Genomic DNA, 6,000 nt, shown 5'->3' on the forward strand with positions numbered 1-6,000 from the left:
GATATATTGCAATATGCAATATCTTCTATAGTTTTCATTGAATAGGACCAAAATTTACCTCATACTCCAAAGTTTTATGTCGCAAACTACTGTCAAAACTAATTTAAATTCTACCAATTATTTACCTAGACATAATACAAAGGGCAATGCTGTGTATTAAATTTTGTTTTTACAGTGGAATTTGATCGAGTGTCCGTTTTGCCTTGCAGAGCTCGACAAGTCTACATGTTGCTTATCATTAGAAAAGTAAACATTTGCAACAAATTGAGTCTTTGATGTTAGATTATACAGCGCGCGCGGCGAACGTTTCCCATACACTGTCTAGTCTACAATCATGACAGTCGTTTCAGCATGCCACTCATGCACAACAAGCTTGACACCACACTATAGCTATAGCACATCATCAAAGTTTTCTTTCAGCTTTTTGTGTACTTTGATTTGGGAAATACAACTCAGACAAACTCAATGGCATATTTTTCGAGTGTCGGATCTATATCTCGAGGAAGGTCCTCAACACCAACCGGACTGACTCTGGGCGTTTTTATTATAGTAGAACATTGTATTTCTTCAGCAAGGTAAAGAATATTTTGAAGGCAGAGAGATATCACCGTCCCCTACATGCTAACCCATTGCCGTGTATGATGCCGTCCGGGAAATTAAGTGCCAAAATACAGTGAATTATTTCAGAAACACTGGGTGTGTTATTCAATGGCACAAAATGTACCGTGTTGATTGAATTGCACTTGCATGTGCAAAATCAACACTTTTCTTCAAGTCTATTTTGTAGCTCAGAGAAGTGTCAATTGAGAAAGTTTCATGTAGCTGAGACAAAAGAGAAAGCGGAATCAAAGTTTCATGCAGGAGTTTTTAGCATTTTCTGGTTGACAATATTCAGTGTTGTATCGTGTCAAACTTGTTGATAGAGTAGAATGCACTGGCAATGCTACAGACTGCATGCTCAACTGTTGTCGTGATCGCTGACATCGATAGGAGGAGAAAAGTTTTTAAAAAAAAAAAGAATTTACTAGTTTCTTCATAAAGTTCCCAATTTAAAAGTAAACACCTAAAAGAAAATTGCAGTGATGTGCCTGTAGTGCAGTGTTATGCTTGTTGTGAGTGACATGCTGAAACGACTGCAGTGATCGTGACGAGACAGTGTATGGGAAACGTTTGCCGCACGCTGTAATCTAACACCAACCAAAGACGAAGACTCAATTTGTTGCAAATGTTTACTTTTCTAATGATAAGCAACATGTAGACTCGTCGAGCTGTGCAAGGCAAACCGGACACTCGATCAAATTCCACTGTATTTGCTACACAAACATGTCAGAAACTTGAAATAAACTTTTAACAGAAAAATATTGGGATGATGTAGCTGTAACAGTCAATATTTTGAAGGGTACCGCAAGATCACAGTATTGCAGACTCGCATTCGTTTTTGTTAAACCTGTCTTCTTGTAAGTTGTCTGCTGATCTTCCTTTCTAACATAACGTAGCTAGCTAGTGGGGTATTATTAGAAAGTTAATTTATTCTACTTTAAAATGATATATTGCAATATGCAATATCTTATATAGTTTTCATAAAATAGGACCAAACCTTACCCCGTACCCCAAAGTTTTATGTCGTAAATTACTGTCAAAACTAGCATTTAATTTCGATAAATTCTATAAAAATGACAAACTATGTATGAAACCTATTTTAACCCTATTTTATTTGTTACAGAGAAATTTCCAAACTATGAAAGATACCATTAACGGGATAATTACATGATTTAATAGCTGTTAGAATCATGTTTTAGCAGGATATATGTTGCTGAAACCCGTGAAATTTTATTTAACAAGTTTCGATGAAAGTTATCTGACAACCTTTTATATACACAATACAGATTATAGGGTATCATTACAAGAGTTTTATTACTCTTTATTTAGCATAATTATCATAAATAGACATCAAATCAGGTCCAATAATCGTAATCATTCAAGGTAAACTATGAAATTTACCAGGTCCAAGGAACATATAGATGATGACAAAGGCAATGGGGTCATCTTGAATGGTAAGCGCACCCTGCCAGCTAGCCGGACCCGTCAAGATTGACCCAAAGCGACAAATCCATTGTTATTTGGTGAATTCACCAAATTACTTTTGTGAGTCAAAATTTGGTATGCTGTCACTCATCATTTGAGAAACAGACAGGTCATATTTTGATACAACATCTCCGTATCTACCGTAGAACTTCTTAAATGATTTCACTAATCTACTTTCTGAGAATCCTTGCCTCACTAACTTTTGAGCTAATAGGCTGTGTCTAACTCGAAAGTCTTCATATGAATGGCATGCTCTACTGTATTGAGGAGTTGTGAAATATACACACCATAAGCTGGAGATGATGGTATATTGCTCGACAAAAAGGGAAAGTTTATGATTTCAAAATTGAAATCGTCTCTTTTGTCATACAGCTTAGTATATAGTGTATTATGTCTAATTTCAAACAATACGTCTAGGTATGATGCCGAGTCCACACTTTCAGTTGTTTCTTTTAATTCTAAATCATCTGGGTAGATGTGGTGTAGATGATTGGATAAACCAGGATTGTTTAAACTGATGAGATCATCAATATATCTGTGGGTGTTGTTAAATCGCTTGGCAATCCTTTTACACCCAGATTTCTGAAGTGATTGCATGAACTCTGCTTCATACAAATACAACAATAAGTCTGCAAGAAGTGGGCGCAGTTTGTGCCCATGGGAATGCCTATGGTTTGCCTGAATGTCATGCCAGCAAACTTGATAAATATGTTGTCAATTAGGAAATATAGCATTTGAATCACCTCAACATCACTGTATTTGAGTTTGGCATCGCCGTTGTTGGTGAAATAGCCTAAGTTGCGCTTGATGGCAATGTATTCATACCTACGACTACTATTCTTGTAAAAGAAGGCTTTCTTCACGAGAGATGATAGCCTGTCTTTAAGTTTGTTATGTGGGATGGTTGTGTACAACGTAGAAAAATCAAATGTGTGGATTGAATTGTTCATGTTTTTGTTATTTTGTAAAAATAAAAGTGCGTTATCATCTTAAGTTGTTATGAAATAGGGAAAAACTTACACCAGCCCTTAGTTTTATTTGCAAACGACATCTGTTTGAAAACTTACTATTGATGAAGTTTGCTAATTTGGGATATTGGGTAAGTTTTGGTCCTATTTGATGAAAACTATGGACGATATTGCATATTACAATATGTCATTTTAAAGCAAAATAAATTGTATTTCCAATGATAGCCCATAAACTAGGTTAAAGTAAAAAGGAAGCTCAGCAGATGACTTACAAGTCGACACATTTAACAAAAACAAATACGAGTCGGCAATACTGTGACTTTACGGTACCCTTCAAACATGACAGCAACAACAATTCAATCCCGAAATTTGTCTGTTAAAAGTCTATTTCATATTTTTGACATGTCCCTGTAGCAAATAAAATAGATTTCATACAAAGCATTGCCCTTTGTATTATGTCCGGGTAAATATTTGGCAGAATTTGAGATTAGTTTTGACGGTAATTTGCAATATATAACTTTAGGGTATGGGGTAAGGTTTGCTCCTATTTAATGAAAGCTATAGAAGATATTGCATATTGCAATATATCATTTTAAAAAAATTAATTACCTTTCAAACGATACCCCACTTGCCACGTTATGTTAAAAATAAAGCTCAGGAGACGACTTACAAGAATACAGGTTTAACAAATACGTATGCGAGTTGGCAATACTGTGATTTTGCCGTACCATTCAAAATATGACTGTTATAGCAACACCATAACAATATTTTTCCGTTAAAAGTTTATTTCAAGTTTGCAACATGTACCTGTATAAAAAAAAAACAAATTTAATACAGAGCATTGCCCTTTGTATTATGTCCAATTAATAATTGGCAGATTTTAAGATATAAAACTTTGGGTATGAGTTAAGTTTTGATCCTATTAATGAAAATTATAGAAGGTATTGCATATTACAATATGTCATTTTAAAGCAAAAAAATTGTCTTTCCAATGACAGCCCATAAGCTAGGCTATAGTAAAAAGTAAGCTCAGCAGATGACTTACAAGACGACACATTTAACATAAACATATGCGAGTCGGTAATACTGTGACTTCACGGTACCCTTCAAAACTTGCCGGTAACAGCCATTCAGTCCCAATATTTTGCCTGTTAAAAGTCCATTTCATATTTGCGACATGTCCTTGCAGCAAGTCAATTAGTTTTTACGGTTTTGCGACTTTGGGGTATGGGGTAAGTTTAGACGCTTTTTTTCAAAAAATCTCCGGATTTGCAAAATTTTGGTCAGGTTCTGGGGCCCCGTTGACGTTCGCACGGGAAAATTTCGTAAATTTTGACGGTTTTCGTTGATAATGTAATGGAAATAACAGACTCCGCGGTGACCATTAACGTTTATTTATTGGCGCGGGCGAGAGGAAAGCCAAATTTACGTGCTCGGCAAGCCTCGCCCATTAATTTTTTGCTTTCCTCTCGCCCTTGCCCATAAATAAACGTTAATGGTCAGCGCGTCGTCCGTTATTTCTATACCATCAAGTCAATTTTTCCCATAACTCCATACAAACCTTTGTAAAATTTTACCCCCTTCCAATCATTGATTGTAAAATTTGACCCCCCCCCAAAAAAAAAAAAGAAAACGGTTCGAAAAAGCAACCCCCTTGATTTCCACCGACCCACCCTGTGAAAAACCAACGCTCCCTTAAGAAATTAAGCAATAAAGCACACCCAGCGACGGTATACCACGAGATTTTGGCCAATTCACGACATGTATGCATGAGCGATAGCGAGTGCATATATGAAGTGAACTGGTCAAAACCGAGTGGTATACCGTCGCAGGGTGTGATTTATTGCTATTATATCATAACAGTATATTGAAATTCTGGCATTGAAGGTCGATAAAGGATTTTGCACTTGCTGAGAGCTTGCGCGTGTGCCAGCCGTGGTACATCGCGACTATACTACGGTTCTTTTCGCCTCTCAACCTATCAGATCGCTGTATTGCATGCGCCATCAATATACTGGTATGATATAATATACGAATATCGCTATGACTGTTTCGTTCCAACCTTTAAGTAACCGGTGTTGTCTCTGGGTTGAGAAACCGATCTGGGATCGTAACGCTTTCAGTAACTAAAGCTGACACCAAAGTTGTTGTTGTCAGCACAACTTCAACTCTTTATTACTAAACAGCAACGGAGACGACAAAGTCTCTACAAGCTCAGCTCTGCGTCGTTCTACGATCTCATCTTCTTCTGGAAAGTGTACAACTTAAATGGTTTCCAAATCTATATGTTATAATGAAAGAGTGAATGACAACTTCAATTGAAGCCCCACTAGCTGTATCTTTTTGGCATTATTTTTATGATTTTACTTTCAAGCTAAAATAACTTTGTGAGAATGTAATAATTTAGGTGTGTGTACACACTCATTATAAACTACCAACTCGGACTGTGATGTGTCTATGCAACTTTGAACCTTGTCCAGTCCTACCCTTATTGCAGAATGGCGTTCAATATTACATGGAAACGGACATATCAAATCGAAACTGTAAACGTAAACTAATTACGGTTGTTCTTTTATTGTCTGTGATGAAAGATACTGCAAAAATCGGACAGATGATGATGATGATGATGATGATGATGATGATGATGATGATGATATTGATAATGATGATGATGATGATGATGATTACATATCACAGAGAAGTAATTTTCTTAAATTTTGTACAGTGCTGCAGTGCAAGATCCAATGACAGGAATTCCAATAAATGACAAAAAAGTACTCTTATCTCTTATGTGATAGACTGTATCAAATTAATTTAGACTGGTAGAAGCTAAGGAAAATATCATCTGAAAAAATCAGACAACTATTATAAGTATATCATATTTAGTAAGACATAATCGATTATACCAGGAAAATAATAATGACAAACATTAGATCAGCAGTAATTA

This window comes from Ptychodera flava, chromosome 19 (genome assembly GCF_041260155.1).
Source record: "Ptychodera flava strain L36383 chromosome 19, AS_Pfla_20210202, whole genome shotgun sequence".
NCBI classification, from domain to species: Eukaryota; Metazoa; Hemichordata; class Enteropneusta; family Ptychoderidae; genus Ptychodera; species Ptychodera flava.